Source organism: Myodes glareolus, chromosome X, assembly GCF_982192425.1.
Source record: "Myodes glareolus chromosome X, mMyoGla1.1, whole genome shotgun sequence".
NCBI lineage: Eukaryota > Metazoa > Chordata > Mammalia > Rodentia > Cricetidae > Myodes > Myodes glareolus.
In genome coordinates this window covers 45814338-45834896 of record NC_142053.1, presented here as the reverse complement: position 1 = coordinate 45834896, position 20559 = coordinate 45814338, and the positions used below count along the sequence as shown (strand labels likewise).

The window sequence follows — 20559 nt, the reverse complement described above, 5'->3', positions numbered from 1 at the left end:
CTTTCTTTTTTTCTTTGATAATTTGACATTTATTTCTTCTATTCAGTTTCATTGGTCTTCCTGTCTGTTCTCATGTCAATATGAGGCTGTTTTTAATACTGTAGCTTTGTAGTAGAGTTTGAAGTCAGGGATTGTGATACATGTAGATGTTCTTTTATTGTATAGGATCATTTTGGCTATTCTGTTTTTTTTCCATATGAAGTTGTGTATTGTTCTTTCCAGGTATATGAAGAATTTTGCTGGGAATTTGATGGACATTGCATTGAATCTGTGGATTGAAAAGTTTTAATAGCAGGTACAGGTGACTAACTGCAGTTGAATTAGAAGGCCTTATAACTCCTAACTGGTGATCCATGCAAAGGAGACAGCAAAATCCCAAGGTGAAGTTGAAATGACTTTACTACTCTGTTAAAATGACAATGCAGCTCTATTTGACATGTTCAGACTGTATAATTCAAAATCAGGGATAAATAAAAGCCCAAACCTCTTAAGATATTTACCCCAAGTGTTTGTTATTGCAGTCCTGTGTAAACACTCATTTATTTATACATTCACTAATGAGTATTTATTTACTATCTTCTGTGTATGAACACAGGAAGGATTTAGGCACCCCAGGGCAATACAACAGAATAACAGGGGTTACTTCTTTGATAAAAAATATGGAGAAACAAAGATGTATTTCTTCAATCGGTGGCAAAATCTGCATTACACAGTACAATGAACAATACAGGATTTACAAATGTCAGGGAAGGAAAGTTTTGAGCTATTCACATGTTTGTTTGTCTGGTTTGGGCTTTATTGTTATTTTTTCCAGTTCTGACAATTAAACACAGGGCCTTGAGCTATGTTCCCAAGGTCTTGGTTTTGTATGTGTCATTGTTGTTTGAGATGGACTTTTATATCTCCCACACTGACTTCTAACTCACTGTTATGAAGCTGAGCATGACCTTGAACTTCTAATCCTCTTGTTTCTCCTGGCCAAGTACTGAGATTACAGCAATGTGACACTGGTATTTAGGCAATGCTGGGGATGAAATGGGGCTTCCTGTATGGTAGACAAGGATTCTAACAACTGATCTATATCCCAGTCCCTGTCTTGGCTTTGTTAGTGGTATTGTTTAATTTTTCTTAAATTTGTATTTGAGAATTTCATACATATAGGTAATATATACTGACCATTCTGTCCCCTGCATTGTTAATTTTTTTTAAACCTCCCTCCTATCCCTGTCTGCCTTTTTCATAATTCCCAGTTTCTTTTCCAGAATTGTGAATTTTGTGACCCATTTAGTTTAACCCGGGCCATATGTGTGACCACTGAATTGGCACTATTCATTGGAGCCTAGTAGGGTCATTAGTGGGTGCATAACTAAAGTAACAATTCTCCATCTCCTGGTAGCAGCTGGTCTATCAGTGAGAAATAGGATCACTAGAGCTTATCTTCCACCCATGTAGCATGATTAATAAAAACCCAGTGACAGATGTTCAAGTCTTTATTTTCTAACTTATTGTCCCTTCCATCCCTCATCCAAACTTATTGATTCAAATTCTCACATCCTTCACAGCTTTGCAATTGTCATTAAAGGTTTAAATTCCCCAGCCATGGTCCATATGATCTACTGTTCACCCACTCACACATTTAAGCATTCATGGCTATTCATTAAACATGTGCTTTTTCTCAGGTGTAGGGAATGGATCTCAGGTTCAGGAAAAAAGCTTGATTTGGAGAAAGAATAGGGATTCACAGGGATATTGAGTGTCTTAGTTAGGGCTTCTATTGTTGTGAAGAGACACCATGACCATGGCAACTCTTATAAGGAAAACAATTAACTGAGAGGCTTATAGTTCAGAGGTTTAATCCATTATCATCATGGTGGAACATGGCAGTGTGCTGGAAGACATGGCACTGGAGAAGTGGCTGAGAATTCTACATCTGATCCACAGGCAACAGGAAGTGAACTAAGACACTGGGCATGGCTAGAGCAAATAGGAGACATCAAGGTCTGCTTCCACAGAGACACAATTCCTCCAACAAAGACACACCTACTTCAACTAAGCTTCCCCTCCTAATAGTGCCACTTTCAATGGGCTTATGGGAGCCAGTTATTTTCAAACCACCAAACTGGCAATGGAGCATTATTTTGGGCAGAGTAACAGTATCTATAAAATTAGTGAAATACAGAACTTCTGACAAAGTCAGGATTGTACTTGCTACTTTTTGTGGCTGTGATAGACTACCACTACCAGAAAGGACTTAAGGAGAAATTTAGTTTTATATACAGTTCGAGAGAAAGAGAAAGAGAGAGAGAAGAGAGAGAGAGAGAGAGAGAGAGAGAGAGAGAGAGAGTCCATAATAGTGGGGAGGGCAATGACAAGGTGGCAGAAGCAGGAGGCAGCGAGATTATTCTTTCAACAACAGACTTGAACCAAAGAGAACAAACTGGAAATGGAGTAAGGCTATAAACTCTCAAAGCCCATTCCTACTGACCTATTTCCTCCAGCATGACTCTTCCTCCTAATGGTTCCATAATTTCCAAAAGAGACACCACCAACTGTGGACGAAGTGTTAGCAGGCATGAACCTCCAGGGGATATATCCCATTCAATCCACCACAGATAGGATTCTGGATGTAGCACCACCTAAAATATAGGGAAATAATTGGAAGTTATGTTGGAAAAGTAAGCTGAAGGCAAAAAACAGTAGCCTGTCCAGGAGTGATGGCACATACTTGCAATCCCATCACATCAAAGTGAGAGCTGAAGTCAACAAAATAGAAACAAAAAATACGAAGTATCAATGAGACAAAGAGTTGGTTCTTCGAAAAAATCAACAAAATAGACAAATCTGTTTGGTACTGGCATAAAAACAGAGAAGACGACCAATGGAATCCAATGGAAGACCTGGATATTAACCCACAAACCTATGAACACCTGATTTTCAACAAAGGAGCTAAAAGTATACAACGGAAGAAAGAAAGCATCTTTAAGAAATGGTGCTGGCATAACTGGATGTCAACCTGTAGAAGAATGAAAATAGATCCATATCTATCACCATGCACAAAGTTCAAGTCCAAATGGATTAAAGACCTCAATATTAATTTGGGCACACTGAACCTGATAGAAGAGAAAGTGGGAGGTAGTCTACAACACACTGGCACAGGAGACCACTTCCTAAATATAACCCCAGTAGCACAGACAATAAGGGCAACAACATTTAATAAATGGGATCTCCTAAAACTGAGAAGCTTCTGTCAAGCAAAGGACACTGTCATCAAGACAAAAAGGCAACCTACTGATTGGAAGAAGATCTTCACCAACCCCGCATCAGACAAAGATCGGAACTCCAAAATATATAAAGAACTCAAGAAACTAGACCTTGAAATGCTAATTAACCCAATTAAAAAACGGAGCACTGAACTTAACAGAGAATTCACAACAGAAGAAGTTCAAATGGCCAAAAGACACTTAAGGTCATGCTCAACCTCCATACCGATCAGGGAAATGCGAATCAAAACAACTTTGAGATACCATCTTTTGCCTGTCAGAATGGCTAAAATCAAAAACACCAATGATAGCCTTTGCTGGAGAGGATGTGGAATAAGGGGAATATTCATCCATTGTTGGTGGGAATGCAAACTTGTATGATGGAGGAGGGTCATCTGTCTATGTGTTACTTTCATTGGCTAAGAAAGAAACTGCTTCGGGCTTTGATAGGACAGAAAATTAGGTAGGTGGAGTAAACAGAACAGAATGCTGGGAGGCAGAAGGTAGTGGGGCAGACACCATGACTCTCCTCTCCTAGACAGCCGCAGGTTAGAATCCTGGTAAGCCACCACCTCATGATACTACACAGATTAGAAATGGATTAGATTAATATGTAAGAGTTAGCCAATAAGAGGCTACAGATAAAGGGCCAAGCAATGTTTAAAAGAATATAATTTGTGTGTTGTTATTTCGGGTATAAAGCCAGCCATGCATGAGCGGAGCGGGAATGCAGCCCGCCGCTTCTTTCTACATTTGTGTAACCACTTTGGAAATCAGTGTGGTGGTTTCTCAGGAAATTCGGTGATGGGGAAGTTCAGCCCATCACATTCTGTTTAGGGTGTGGCCCCCTGAGGCTGAGAAAAAAGGATAAAAGTATGTTGGTTCACTCGCCTCTCTCTCTTTGTTCTCTCTGCGCTCCTGGTGTTCGTTGGATTCTTGGTTGTGTAAGTTTTCCTTTCCCCCAATTATTAAATCTTTTGTATTAAGCTGGTTGGTCTGGTTAATTCTAACTTATTGATCAACCACACTCATCATTTTGGCGCTCCAACGCAGGGCCCTTTGGAGCCCTTCAAGGCTTTACATATGCCTCATTTCCTGCACCGCGCCACAGGGATTCAGTGTTGGGCTCTTCATTGTTCACTTGCCATTATTGAGGCTGTTCCTCCACTGAATTCAGCGGATCTTCCCGGCATTGAAAGATCCCCGATTTGGGTGTTTTCCCCTCGTGGACCACGACACCCAAGATCCAAGACTAGTCCACACTGAATGCAAAAGCAAGAGGTATTTTTATTCACACAGGCGCCTGGCAGACGCTACAGCTTTCGGGTGACTGCGCGTGTTGGGCTAAATTTGGGGCTGGTTATATAACAAGAAGCGAGTTTACAGAAGCAGATGCATTCTCAATGATTATTTCAGAAAAAACGGTGGGGTCAGGTCAGGGACGGGTTGTCTATTCATCTTGAATACATGGGAATATGTGGGATAAGTTAAGGTAGTCCACTCTGGGCTTCCTGAATACATGGGAATAAGTTAAGGCAGCCCACTCTGGGCTTCCTGAATACATGGGAATAAGTTAAGGTAGCCCACTCTGGGTTTCCTGAATACATGGGAATAAGTTAAGGCAGCCCACTCTGGGCTTCCTGCTCCCTTTTTGTCTTCCTATTGGCCAAAGGCTGACCTCCAGGTATCTGACTACAGATATCCTGTTATCTCATCATCAGGGACCCATCTGGTCTCAGGGTGACAGATATCCTGTTTTTCTTCTCAGTAGGGGCCCATCTGACCTCAGGGTGATTATGCTGGCCTGGGAACAGCTTGACCTGGTTTGGACTATAGCTACAATGGGAATTCCCTGAGGCAGGCGGGCGGGAGTCTGTCAGTGCCTGTGTTGCATAGCCAGCGAATGGAGCATAGGGCACGTGGCTTGGCTCAAGTGCACCCCCCAGCTGCCCTACCCCCTCGGGTGGTGCCCTCCCTGCCGTCCTGGCTGAGTCCGGTCTGCAGGGCTGCCCGCCTGTAGTTAAGTAACCCACACAGCACACTGTCTGTGAGTTTAACCTCTGAATTTGAGTATATATATTTCAAATTTTTTTTCCTGTTCTGACTTGCCTGCCACATGCATTTAGGTGCACCCCGCCATCTACTGGCAGGCAACAGTCATTACAGGTAACAATTCTTTTGGTTGAAAAAAAATATGTCAGACAAATAGGCTTTCACAGCCTTTTTAATTACAGTATGGCTGAGATTTTACAAGATGCTTGTGATATTCCTCTTGTTTGGCTATTTCTGGGGCTCACCATTTTTCTTGTCTTCGGTAGCCTCTTTATAATGATGCAGTCTTTACAGACTGGATCCAAAATTCTTAGAAAAGATGTTGAAAACTTAAGGAAAAGCACTACCATCTTAGATGATAAGTTCCAGTCAGTTGAGGTAATTTCAAAAACAATTTAGACTGACACAAACCTCCTCAAGAAAGAGTTTGGAGTTCTCAAGGAGGAGACTAGATCTTTGTCTAATATGACTCGGTCAACTGAGCATAATTTTGAGAAGGTACAGTCTAATATTAATTCATTAAAAGAGAGCTTCACTGCTCTGGAGGAGGGGACAGCTGATTTGACTCGTAAAATCCAGTTCTTGACTGTAGGTGCTGAAACATTAGTTGAGAGGATTCAAACCTCTGAATGTATTAAACAGACTTTATCAAAGGAATATGATAGATTAATTGACAGAATTTCCATACAAGAAGGCACAATACATGCCATGAGGATTATGTCCAAGGATGAGATATTATCTCTAATGGACAAACTTCATACCTTAGAATCCTCAATGAAGGCATTGGAGCATAATACTGGACAGGAGATTCAGGCCTTACAGAAGGCAATGGTAAACAGATTTGAAAAGTTTGAGGAAATTATAAACTCTGATGAACAGCAGCAAAAGGTAGAAAGGCAAAATTTAACTCCGCCAACAAGTAAAACTCTCTGGGATAGTTTCCCAAGAGTTCTACCTGCCTTTCCAGTAATAACATTAGAAAAGGTAACAGGCTCCAAATACCCTAAGATCATTAAGGAACATACATGGGAGCCTTACGTATGAGTGATCTGAAAGAAATTAAACAAGCAATTGTGAATTACGGACTACATTCTTCCTTTGTTAGAGAGATGCTCAAAACCTGATCTCTCAGTAACAAGGCCACACCTCATGACTGGGCTCAATTAACCTCAGCTGTACTAGAAAGCAGCCCTCAATTGCACTTTAGGTTACTTTTCAAAGAAGAGGCCAGACTTTTACAACAACAGGAAAGTGCGAAAGGAACTGAGATTATCCTAGATCAAATTCTAGGTGACGGACTTTACTCTGATCCTCAGGAGCAAGCTCTTTATGATGAGTACCTCTTATCCATATGTGCCACAGCAGCTTTAAAGGCTTGGGATAGGGTTTAGGACCCAGACCAGATAGTGGAATCATATCTCAGGGTTAAACAGGGTCAGAGAGAATGCTTTAGTAACATTTTACAAAGACTAACCAAGGCTGTACAAATAGGAATAACTGACCCAGAAGCCAGACATAAAATTATTGAATCTTTGGCTTATGAGAATATCAACATAGAGTGCAAAAGGATCCTGGGGCCTTTAAAAATCAGATGAGCAGGGGCTGGAGAGATGGCTCAGCAGTTAAGAGCATTGTCTGCTCTTCCAAAGGTCCTGAGTTCAATTCCCAGCAACCATATGATGGCTCAAAACCATCTGTAATGATGTCTGATGCCCTCTTCTGGCCTTCAGGCATACATGCAGAAAGAATATTGTATACATAATAAATAAATAGGTAAATATTTTTTTAAAAAATCAGATCAGCGCCCTTGAAGGAATGGGTCTTGCATACAATGAATGTTGATACATTTGACTATGGCACTGAAGCATATGTAGAAGAAGCAATTTCCAATGGTAAAAGAAGGCATCAAGATACCAAATGTTTAAATTGTGGTAAGATGGTACATATGAAAAGGGAGTGCAGACAATGGATTTCCAAGAATAATGCCTCTTCTTGAAATACCAGGAATAGGAGGACTCAGCCTTCAGGCTTATGTAGGAGGTGTGGCAAAGGCAGACATTGGACGAATGAATGTAGATCAACAAGAGATAGACAAGGCAACCCATTACCATTAGGAAATGCAATGGGGGGCCTCTTGCAAGCCCCCATGGCGAATGTGGTACAGTCATTTCTGGTTACTGCAGAGAACATGCCTCGTCAGGAAAATTAGAAAGCCCTATGCCTGCTGTTAAAAGCAATAATGGCCCAAAGGATGAGTTAAATGTGGAGAATGAGTCAAGAAATATGGTAGGACAGAGGAAACAAATATTCTGACAGACTTCTGTAAATGAACAAAGACCAAAGCTAAGAGTGTATATGAATGGTATTTTTATTGAAGGCTTACTGTACACAGGTGCGGATGTAAGTATCATTATTCCAGAATCTTGGTTTCTGAATTGGCCTCTTCAGGAAGTAGCTATTCAGTTCCTGGGAACTGGAACCCTATCTTGAGTAAGATCAAACATGAGATGGGTTGAATGCATAGGGCCAGAAGGGCAAATAGGAAAACTAAGGCCATATGTAGCCAATATTGCAGTGAATTGATGGGGTTGTGACCTATTGCAGCAATGGAATACTCAGATTAACATTCTTACTTCTTCTAAAGCTTATATTTCTGAACAAAATATTAAAAGATACTACAGAGAGCAGAAACCGGCTGTTTGGGCTGTACAAGAACCCAAAGCAATTGATGACCCTTCAGAGGTACCAATAGCCCTATCTCTAAAATGGATGACTGAGAAATTAATATGGATCAAACAATGGCCTTTAGTTGAGGAAAAGTTGCAGGCTTTAGAACAGCTGGTACAAGAGCAATTAGATGCTTGACATATAGTAGAATAAACCAGCCCTTGGAATTCTCCTGTATTTGTTGTTAAGAAAAAATCTGGTAAATGGAGAATAGTGGCAGATCTTAGGGCTATCAACAAGGTTATTTAACCTATGGGCCCTCCGCAATCTGGAATTCCTTTGCCCTCTCTGTTACCAAAGGGATGGCCTCTCATAGTTATTGATTTAAAGGATTGTTTCTTCACTATACCTTTACATGAAAAAGATAGAGAAAAATTTGCCTTCACAGTGCCTACTTAAAATAACACTCAGCCTACTAGGAGGTACCAGTGGACTATCCTCCCACAAGGTATGTTAAACAGCCCCACATTGTGTCAATATTTTGTAAGTCAACCATTGGAAATAATATGCAAGCAATTTCCTAAGTCTATAATTTATCATTACATGGATGATATTTTGCTATCTGATTCAAACATAGATCAGAGAGACTGTTTGAAGAAGTAAAGATAGTTTTACCTAAATGGGGATTGCAGATTGTTCCTGAGAAAATACAAAGAGGAGATTATGCCAATTATCTAGGTAATAAAATAGGTTTACAAAAAATTAAGACACAAAAGACACAAATTAGGAGTGATTGGTTATGGACTGTTAATGACTTTCAAAGATTGTTAGGAGACATCTCCAGCCTATGACCAGCTGTTGGGATAACACCTGATCTAATAATTCATTCTAACAAAACCTTGCATGGTGATAAAGACTTGAACAGTCCTAGAGAATTAACAGCTGAAGCAGAAAAGGAACTGACAATGGTTGAAGAAAAATTACAGGAGGTACATGTGGATAGGGTGAATCCAAAGCTTAGTTGTATTCTCCTCATATTGCCTTCCAGAATTTCTCCTACAGGAATCTTAATGCAGAGAGTTGATATTATCTTAGAATGGATCTTTTTAGCTCATAAGCCAAGTAAAAAATTAAAAACTTATGTGGAAAAAGTTTTAATTATAAAAGGTAAATTGAGACTTCGTCAACTAGCAGGCATAGACCCAGCAGCAATTATAGTGTCTTTCACTACTGATGAGATAAAAAAAAAGTTATGGGAAGACAATAAACCATGGCAAAAAGCTTGTGATAATTTTTGGGAGAAATTAATAACAACTATCCCAAAAGCAATAGGTTTAACTTTATAAAGAGAACTTCTTGGATTCTTCCTCAAATCATCCGTGATGCTCCGATAACTGGAGCCCATACATTTTCTACTGATGCTAATAAATCAGGGAAGGCAGGTTACAAATCAGAAGAATTGAGTAAGGTGGAACAAAGTCTTTATGATTCTGTTCAGAAGGCAGAATTATATGCCATTCTTATGGTGCTAAGGGATTTTAAAGAACCTCTTAATATAGTTACTGATTCGCAATATGCAGGAAGAGTTATCTTGCATATTGAAACTGCTGAATTTATACAAGATGATACGGAACTGACTTCATTGTTTATCCAGATACAAGACATGATCAGGAATAGGCTTTGCCCTATGTGCATAACACACATCCGATCCCATACAGGTCTACCAGGTCCTCTAGCACAAGGTAATGCAGACATTGATCAATTGTTGATTGGTAGTGTGCTGCAGGTCTCTGAATTTCATAAAAAACATCATGTCAATAACAAAAACTTGAAGAAAGAGTTTTCTATTATGTGACAACAAGCTAAGGAGATTATTAAGAAATGCCCTACTTGCTCTTTCTATAACCAAACACCACTCCCTACAGGGACTAATCCAAAGGGTACTCGAAGGAATAAAATCTGGCAGATGGATGTGTTCCACTTTGCAGAATTTGGCAAATTAAAATATGTACATCACACCATTGACACTTATTCAGGTTTTCAATGGTCAACTGCTTTAAGCTCAGAAAAAGCTGATTCAGTAATCATTTATTGACACTTATTCAGGTTTTCAATGGGCAACTGCTTTAAGCTCAGAAAAAACTGATTCAGTAATCACTCATTAACTAGAAGTTATGGCCATCATAGGTATACCTGCACAAATAAAGACGGATAATGGTCCAGTTTAAGTCTCTAGGAAAATGAAATGTTTATTTTACTTATTACAGTATTAAACATGTTACAGGTATACCATACAATCCTACAGGTCAAACAGTCATAGAAAGATCAAATCGAATTAAACAAACAGAAAGGGGTGGAAAATACCCCCAGAAATAGGCTACATAATGCTTTATTAACCGTGAATTTTCTCATTGCTAATGAGAAGGGGAGAACGGCTGCAGAAAGACATTGGATAATGGCAAAATCTGCTGAATTAAATCAACCAATTTATTTCAAGGATGTGCTGACCTCACAATGGAAGCCAGGCGATGTGCTGCGTTGGGGAAGGGGTTTTGAACTTGTCTCCACAGGAGAGGAAATATTGTGGATACCATCAAAATTAATAGAGGTTCAGTTTGAAGAAAAAAAGCCTCTTGGAAAAGAATCATTCTTGGAAAACAATTCATTCACAAGGATAATAATCATACCAACAGTAAGAAAAACATATAGGTTGGGGGCAAGGTTCTCTTTTTATCTTCACAGGAAAACACTCATCTTCAAAGAATTCAAGGGACCCTGGATATTTGAACACTGATGGATGGAAACTAGTTACAGCCCAATATGGATCAGCAAGAAAACTGAATAGGTTAAGTAAGTACAATTATTATGTACGTATTTTTAAATATATATTAATGTGCATTTATCTGCAAATACAAAGAGATGGTTTTGAAGTTGGATTCTGGCTCAGTCCCTCTCCAAACCATGAGTCACTTCGCAAAGTTATCCTTTAGGTTATCCTTAACACAGCCTGTGGTTTGCGCCCGTTAGGAAATTAGCCCCAGAAGCATGGTGGAATTAGGACACTTTGCTAGCTCGGCTCATTTTTCTTTTTTCAGAATAAGTCTTGACAGATAATATCACCCATATCAAAAGGCACACAAGCAGTGCTCTGTCGAGATTTTTGACACCAAACGTGGTAAAGTACCTTTATTTTCCTTATGCAACAGATACCAGGAACCTGTCCCTTCTCTTTGTCCGAGCATCTATGTCAGGACATCTCTTTAACAGCATACCGCCCCCAGGAAACCATGGGTTTTCCATCCTTCTCCCCTCACCATCACCGCACAAAATGTAGATTCAAGTTAGACATGGAAACTAAGCACAGAAAGGAATCTTATGAGCTAAAGGTGAGGGGATCCCATGAAGGAATACCATGAAGCAGAACAGCAAAGAGGTAAAGGGAGAGGAATTTGCTGTATCCAAGCAGCCAGCCTTAATTTAAATGCACATTGATTTCTTCTTAACTTAAACTGCCAAAGCCTCTATGTTCTTGGTCCTTCAGAGCCTCTCCGTTCACCCAGCCCACCAACCACCTGGTCTCAGATCTGTGCTGGCTGAGTGGGAACCCACAGAGCACAAGGTCAAGCAATGATCCCCTTAGCTATCCACCAAGGAAGGTTTGGGTCACTGCCCTTTCAGAAGATTTGCCTAACAGATCGGGGAGGGGTCGGGAAAAACACTAGAAAAGCTTATAGAAAGAGATTTGGGTCACTGGAGGGGGGGGGGCTGTCCTGTGGCATAAAGGAAGTGTGATTGTAGTGATTAGTGGCTCTTCAATCAGAAAGGCAGGGCAAAAGAGCCTTCGGAAGCCTTCCAACCATGAAGAGTCTCTTTAGGCCAGTGAACAATGAATGGTAAAAGAGAGAAAGAAAAAAGAATTGCTTTGAGGTTTATAGGTTGGGTTTAGATTAAACCACAGGAAGCCTGATTTTACCTGGAAGGAAAACTACAGCATTCGTTACCACGTGAAGTAGTACAAGTAAACAATATATGTCTCATCTACAAAAGGCCCAGAAAGAATAACTATTGCTAGCCTGCAGTACTAGCATTCTGGGAATGATAAGCCCTAGGTCACAAGTTTGAGGCCAGCCTAGATAGTGTAAGTGAGACACAGTCTCAAGTTTCTGCCAATGTCTTCCCCTTGTCTTGGAGGCATATTTTTCAGTTCCATGGTGTGTGTGTGTTTTGTGTGTGTGTGTGTGTGTGTGTGTGTGTGTGTGTGTGTGTGTGTGTTTGTGTGTGGATGTGTTGGGTGTGACACATCCCAGACTGGCTTCAAATTAACTACTTTAAATAGTCAAGGGTGACCTTGAACTCTTGGCTCTCCTACCTCTACTTATCATGTGCCAGTGTCTCATCACAGCAGTGTGATGCCCCACACAGCCTTTTCTGTCTTTGGGTCCTTTCTGTTTGTCTGACACAGGGTTTCACGCTGGCCTTGAACTTCCCATCCTCCTGATGATATTTCCCTAGGGCTGGTACTACAGGCATGTGCCACCATACTTGGCAATATAGTGAACTGCTTAGCAACACAGTGAAGACAATGCTGGATTTTCACAACTCTGATCTCTGGATGTTACACCCAGAGAAGAATACTCTAATGGAAAGTTATTCCTTTTAGATATCTCCCAAATATTGTGCAAATCATATTTCTACAGTTGTACATGTTATAAATAACATAGAAGTTACAGCTATAAAAGTGTTTTGGGCAAATATTCTAGGCCAGGATGAAAATGTAATTGTGCTGGGCTAAAACAATATCAAACTCAAAGACCTAAGAACCTAGATAAAAATATAAAACTACAAGACACTTTATTTTTTGTTAAAATTAAGGGAATACTTGGAACAATTATCTGACTTGTCAGAAAACACTATTGGTAAATGTGAACAAATTTCACTCAGAAGGTAGGCTGTGTTTCTCAGGGTCACTGCTGTAGTCATAAGAGCCAAAGAAGACAGAAGAAGAGCTGCCGGGCAGTGGTGGCACACACCTTTAATCCCAGCACTCAGGAGGCAGAGTCAGGCAGATCTCTCTGAGCCCGAGGCCAGCCTGGTCTTCAAGAGCTAGTTTCAAGACAGGGCCCAAAGTTATGGAGAAACTCTGTCTCAAAAAACAAAACAAAACAAAAAGACAGAAGAAGGGGCTTTTTCTTTACCTTATAACACACAGAGAGAGACAGGAGGACATAGACACCCAGAGACAGACATTTAGTCTGGAGAAGCAATCAAAATAGAGATCCATTTAAGGACAGTTAGTTTTAAGCAATTGGATCCTACTTTGTCACAAGTTCAGAAACATAGCCAGGCAAACATCACTTGAAGATGCATTAAATTCAGAATAGTCTGACACGGATGCAGGAACTTTGATGACCTTGTAGGGATGACTATTCAACAAACAGCTTTAGAGGAAACAAAATACTTTGTTTTCCTGCTGATTGCTTTTACTATAGATGGAACGTCTTTCAATTAACAGTTCTCACTTAGTACAGGAAATAATGAGTTCCAATATGACATTTACATACACACAGATCATTGTAGTTTGTTCATGCCCCTTTGTACTCTTTCCTTTCTCTGCTAGTTCCCCTTCTCTCCCCCAAATAACTACCCTCCCTCTTTTATATCTTGTGTTTGTGTGTGTGTGTGGTTGTGTGACATGACAAATTTCCTTTAACCATTAATCTGTTGATGAATACCTAGGATGATGCCATAACTTGGCCATTGTGAATAGTGCCACAAAAGAAACACGGGCTTCCTCGTCTCTCTCTAACAGGCTGGCACAGATTCCTTTGCAGCTTTTCCCAACAGTCCTGCACCTACATCATGTGACAGTTCCATTGTCAGTGCTTTGAGGAACCTGCACTGTTATTTTCCATAGGGGCTGGATTAGTTGACATCTCCACCAGGTTTCATTTTCTCACATTCTTGCCAGCATGTGATGTCGCTGCTTTGTTTTTGGTGGCCATTTCGACTGGAGTAAGATGGAATTTGAATGTAGTTTTACATCCTTGCAGACCTGCTGCTGTCTAAGGATGTTGAACATTTTCTCTACCTTTATCAGCCATAGTTGCCTTTCTTCTTTTAAGAATGATTTGTTTAGTTCATTGGTCAATGTATTGATTGGATGATTTGGATATTGGTATTTGAATTTATTCTATATCATGTATATTAATTCAGTGTCTGGTATAGAGCTAGCAAGAAATTCCTTCCTTCTGTATATGGCCTCTCTGCCCTGCTGCCTATTCCCTTTGCTGTGCAGCTCTACAGTTTTATAAAACCCAATCTGTCGGTTCTGCCTCCTGAGCCCCTGGAGCTCTTGTCAGAAAGGCCTTTCCACGCCCTGCCTCTTTCTTGATGTGTTCTCTCCATTCCAGGCCAGCAGTTTCAAATTTGAAAGCCTTCCATTATGGTCACTGCAGCAGACCAAATTGACTTCTGTACAAGGTGAGAGATAGTGACTTAGATTAATTCTTCATCAGGAGAACATACAGTTTTCTCAGCACCATTTGTTGAAAAAGTGGTGCTTTCTGTAGTGAGAGCTTTTGTCACCTTTGTCAAAAATTAGGTCAAATGACCTTCCTCAATTCCAGAACTTGGGAGATAGTGGCAGGAGGATCAGTAGTTCAAGGCAAGACCATCCTGAGCTGCAAGGGATCCTGTCTCAGACACACACGAAACCTGTACCAGTGTGGATTTACTCTGAGTCTCTTTTCTATTCCTTTGTCTTTGTCTCTGTTTTGGTGCTGGTAGCATGCTGGTTTTGTCCCTATGGTTATGCAGTGTAACAAATCGGGCATTGCCATGCTTAGGATAGCTTTGGTCACATGTGATGTTTTGTGTTTCCTTGTGAATTTTGTAAGTTCTTTAGCAATTCTGTGAAGAATAGCATTTTAACTTTGATAGGGATTGCACTGAATCTGCCAATTGCTTTTGGTAAGATCAGCATTTCACAATAGTAATTTTTCTAATTCATATCAGAAAGTCATTTTTCAAATTGATTCTTTGGTGTTTTAAATCTTTTATTATTTATTAAAATTTATTTTATGTGCTTTGGTGTGAAGGTGTTAGATCCTCTGGAACTGGACAGTTGTGAGGTGCCATGTGGGTGCTGAGAATTGAAGCCATACCCTCTGGACGAGCAGTCAGTACTCTTAAGTGCCAAGCCATCTCTGCAGGCCTGATGTTTTACATATTTACTTGTAGGGCTAGAGAGATGGCTTAGTAGTTAATGGCATATTCCAGTAAGTCTGAAAAGCTCCTCTCTATTCCTGGGAGCTACTTGGTGGAAGTTGTCCTCACACCTCCACACACCCACAGTGGCAAGTGAATGTGTACACATACACATAAGAAAGAACTGAATATGTACACATACACAAAGAAAAAGTGTAAAATATAATAAAGATTTTATTAAATGTGCCTCCTTTTTAGTTTTGAAGACAGGGTTTTTCTGTGTAGCTATGGAGTCTATCCTGGAACTCGTTCTTTAGACCAGGCTGGCCTCGAACTCAAAGATATCTTCCTGTTTCTCCCTCTCCAGTGTTGGGAATAACGGCATGTACCACCACCGCCCAGCTGCATTATACTTGCAGGTGCCTTTAACAAACCTTTAGCTTAAAAATTGGGTTTATTCCAAGGCAGTTAATTTTTAGACTTATTTTCTTTGTCTAATTCTGTATAATTATGTGTGTTTGTATGTGAGTCCCCTCAACGGCCAGAAGATAGCACTGGATCTCAGGGAGCTGGAGTTGGAGGAAGTTGTAAGCTGCCCAAACTCTAGTTCTCTGGAAGAGTAACATGGTCTCTTATCAGTGGACCATCTCTCTAGTCCAGTACCCTAGGTGTTTTTATTTTTGAAATTGCTAAAGAACTTGTTTTATTACTCTATCAGTAAGCTCAGTATTTATATAGAGAAAACAACCTTATTCTGTAGGTTTATTTGGTATTCTGCTACTGTGCCAAAATGCTTATGAGATCTAAGACTCCTTTGGATCTTTCAAGTACAGTATCGGAGAGGTAAGTTGACTACTTCTGTTTTCTTTTGGCTTCTGTCTCTTGTCTTATTGCTTTGACTAAGATTTCAGCACTGCATTGAGTAAGAGTGAAGAAAGTAGACATTTTACCTTCTTATTAGAAATGAAATGCTTTCCATTTCCTCCCATTTAGTACAATGCTGGTGACAAGGTTGTCCTACACGGTCTTCATTATGTTTCTGTGGTTGATTTTTATTGTCACCATAGCTGGATTTGGGCCTGTCGAGTAGCACATTTCTAGAGAGACAACTCTCAGGGAATACACCCCGGAAATGTTTGCTGCACTGGTCAATGGGCTGGGCTCCCAGACTGAGCAAAGAGGATAAAAGGAAAAATCAAACAGAACAGAGCATCATCACTCCCTGCCTTGCCACCACTGGCACAGTGTAAAGAGCTGTCTCAACAGCCTGCCACAAGAGCTGGAGCCACTGTTACTACCATGCTATCCCAATATGATGGGCTGTATCTGCTCCAAAGCCTGACTCAAAATTTGCCCTTGTCTTCTAAAGATACTTTGATCTGGCACTTTGTCAGGATAATGAGAAAAGAAATAAATCCAGAACCTTGGTACCAGGGTTGGAATCATTAATGTTATAAACGTGACCTTGCAGGCCATAGGCCTTTGGACTTACACATGGAGGAATGTAGAAGAGTTCCGAGTTGCAGGCTAGAGAAGTCCTTGAACACTGTACTTAAAGCTTAATGGGTGGGACACGGGAAGAACAAAATGCCAATAGAAACATAGACAGTGAAGTCTGTGCTCATGAGGTTCCAAGGGGGAACAAGGACTCTACTGGGAACTAGGTTAGATGCCATTTGTCTTATATCCTCTCAGAGAATCTGGCTGCATTCTGTCTATATCGTGAGGAGCTGAAGGGTCCTGAAATCAGAAGTGATGGACTAAGTCTGGCATAGAAAAACTCAGCACATCATACCAATTCCTCCAGTTAACAGATTTTTCATCCACATTTGTGTGTGATTTCTTTCTGGGTCTCCCAGCACTGTAGTCTGCTAGGAGTAAATAGTGGTGTGCTTAAATAGAGTTCTCTTTCCTTGTCTACCATTTATGTTGCTGCTGACCCTGGACTGGCCAGGGGTCAGGCCTTCAACGTGTCCGTCTTCTTTGGGAGCGTCTCTTCTTTGTATAGCAACAGCATCTACTACACACACTTTGCTTTTTCAAGCCTTATGGCTAAGCAGGTGCTCCCATGTTCCACCTTCTCCAGAGATTATTTTCTGGGCTCTGCCTACTTACCACGTTGATGAGAGGCCCCTGAACACTTTGAAGAGTGGGAAAGGGGAGGAAACAGAGGACTGAGATCTGAGCAGGAGGCTCAGCCTCTGTGTTTTCATATAACACCCCTCAGTGAATGCACTGTGGGAGGAAGGGGGTTGTGGAAATGAAGCGCTCCAACAGGTCTGAGTTTTCATTTTCCATCCTGCTGGTAGTGAAATGCATGGCCTGCAGGCCCCTCTAGAAGTCAAACTTCCTGCTGACCTCGGGAGACACTAACAGTTCTTTATGGAGGGCTGGGCTAAAACCACCCTTTTCCTTACCACCCTAATCAGATGCCAACCTGAATGAATCAGCAAGTTCATATCTGCTTTCCCATTGTCTGTAATAGTCCCTACAGCTATCTCCCACTCGAGGGCTGTAGCCGGGTGTCTTCAGGCTCCATGACTTAATCCTTGTTCTCATGACACCAGAGTAGAGAAGGTCAACTCTTGGTTCCTTCTCATGATGGCACCTAGCCACTGTCATTGGGGAATGACACAATGAACTTCCTGTGTGATGCCAGCCTATCACGAAGCAGTCAGTGTCTCACTAAATTCCCCAGCATGATGCCAGCCTTGCAAGAAGAGTGGGTGTGTCCTACGAGTAGGACTACCAGTCACTCTTCCCCAGGCCCACCTGGTACGCTTTGGCTGAATCATCTGTTTTCTAAGTAGGACTTCTTGAGTCACGTTAAGTAGCTGAGAAAGGGGACCTGAACTACATTCAATAGGTAATTTGGGGTGACTTTAAGAAAATTTACCTTGAGTCGATTTCTGTCACCGCTAGGTAACAATGGAAGATAATGGCTGCTTGAGCTACGTGTCAGAATGGGCGGAGCTCCTGGGCTAGAGGCGGGTCTCTCCCAGGCATTCGGAGGCGGGCTAGGGAGCAGGAGGCAGCCACGCGGCAGAGCTCAGGCGGCCAAGGCAGCAGCTGAGGCCAGTCCCCTCCTGGCCGAACCACCGAAGCCTAGTGAAGAAAACTGAAAGTCCGGTTTATTGGATTGCAGTACTATGTCATAACAGACAGAAATCCTCCACTTGTTCATCAAGATGGAAAACTCAGATTCTAGTGATAAAAGAAATGACCAATCTGCAGCACAGCGCAGAAGGCAATTGATTCGATTGAATCGGAAAGAAGCTTTCTATCGATTTGTAAATAATCTGAGCGGAGAAGACTATCGACTTATGAGACACAACAATTTGCTAGGCACCCCGGGTCAAAGTACTGAGGAGGAGTTGCTCAGAAGACTACAGCAAATTAAAGAGGGGCCGCCCCCGCCACAGAGCTCAGATGAAAATAGACCTGGAGACTCTTCAGATGACGTGTCCAATGGTGACTCCATAATTGATTGTCCTAACTCTGTCCGACAGACTGGCAATACAACAGGAAGTGGTCAGAGAAGAAATCTGTCCTGGAGCGCAGTGGGCCACACTAATCCACACAGTGGTGATCTCAGATTCAGTTTAGAGACACGTGTGAACCGTAATAATGGAAGACAAACCCCAGAGAACGGAAATGAACCGTCTGCTACAAATCTTAGTGCAGAAAACATGGACAGCAGCAGCCAAAGGCCAATGGAAAATTCAGCATCTGAGACATCATCTGCCAGACCACCTAGGTCAGAACGCAGTTCTGCTGAAGCATTAACAGAAGTGCCATCCACCAGAGGTCGGAGCAGGGCAAGAAACCACAAACCAGAACACGGGAGAAGACCCAGAGCCCGAGCTGAAAGAAGTAGGTCTCTTCTGCACACAGCAAATGAAATTCCACGAAGATCTCATTGTAGTGTCTCATCTCATACTTTTGTGCACCCTTTGGTAAATGAGATCGAGGGAAGTTCTAGAACCTCTCGCCATGGGACTTTGAGACAGCAGATAACTGGACCTGAGTTGCTAGGTAGAGATCTTTTGGCAGCTTCTGGGTCAAGAAATTCTGCCGCTCAAGGGTCAAGTTCTTCAGACATGGGTACCAATGGTGGAGTGGCAGGATCTGGTCAAAGACCTCCAACCACAGACCTTCAAGTCAGAAGAGTTCTGCAGGGAGAATACCACCAGAGAGATAGCGTAGCTAGCAGAACTCGGTCAAGGTCCCAGGCCCCAAACACCATGGTCCTTTATGATAGTGGTCGTGGAGGTTTTATACGCACCTTAACATTTTTTGAACCTGCAGATGAGAGAACCTATGTGAATACTAATAGGTTTTCCACTCTTACACTCTTCGATACTGGATCAAGGGAAACTGCACCTGTTCCTCTTCAAACCCCATCAAGGCAGAGAACGACAGGTTTTGGTGAGTTTCCACCGAGTGGAAGAGGGCGCTCTGGTCGGAACAGCTCTGCTGCTGGCTCCAGCTCCAACCCCGGCTTCAGTTCCAATCGTGAAAGTTCACAAAGAAGCTCAGGGGTGTATGAAACCCTACTTTACCCTTTTAATGACAACCACCAAACTAGAGGACTCACCAAAGAACAGATTGCTAACTTAGCAATGAGAAGTTTTGGTGAAAATGACGCACTGAAGACATGTACTATTTGCATTACGGAATATATGGTAGGCAACAAAATTCGTAAGCTACCTTGCTCCCATGAGTACCACGCCCACTGCATCGACCGCTGGTTATCAGAAAATACCACCTGTCCCATTTGTCGCAGGGCCGTCTTATCTTCTGGGAACAGAGAAAGGGTTGTGTAATGAGAACAGAACTCTCGAAGCTGTATAGCTGGCATAGTGACGGGCAAAGGGAAATCATTTGCTTTGTGTCCATGTTTTTGAGTGGTGCTTAAATATAAAGTCACAACCTGAATCGACTCATTGCTTTCTGAGGGAATCGTGTCTTTTCTCTAGTTTCTCTTTCAGGATAGAAAGAATATTTCAGAGGCGACGTTTTCCGCCTTCAGTGTTTGATTTCAGTACCTAACCTGTACTAACCTGTTGCTGATAATTTACCCATGTACACTTGTCATTTTCCCTTCGTTACCATAAGGTCTGCCTTAGCAGGGGCTCCTTCATCATGTTAACCTCTTATTAAGTTTCCCAGGCCATAAGAGGGGTATGAAGAAAATTCCCACTCAAGACTAAGTCCCATTATGTGTTTAGTAAGTGATTAATTAAAGCTATACCGTTCCCAGTTATTGACGCAAATTCAGTCACATTCTGAATATAGTTTGTTCACCTCCCAGATTAGGGGATGATGGACATACCAGTGTAAATAACACTAAACAGGTAGCATCTTCTAAGTG

At 41.5% G+C, this 20559-nt stretch overlaps 1 pseudogene; it reads left to right on the top strand.

Annotated features, from left to right (window-relative positions):
• The first annotated feature begins 18207 nt into the window (after window positions 1-18207).
• On the top strand, window positions 18208-20127 carry LOC148117277 (E3 ubiquitin-protein ligase RLIM pseudogene; annotated as a pseudogene).
• The last annotated feature ends 432 nt before the right edge of the window (window positions 20128-20559 follow it).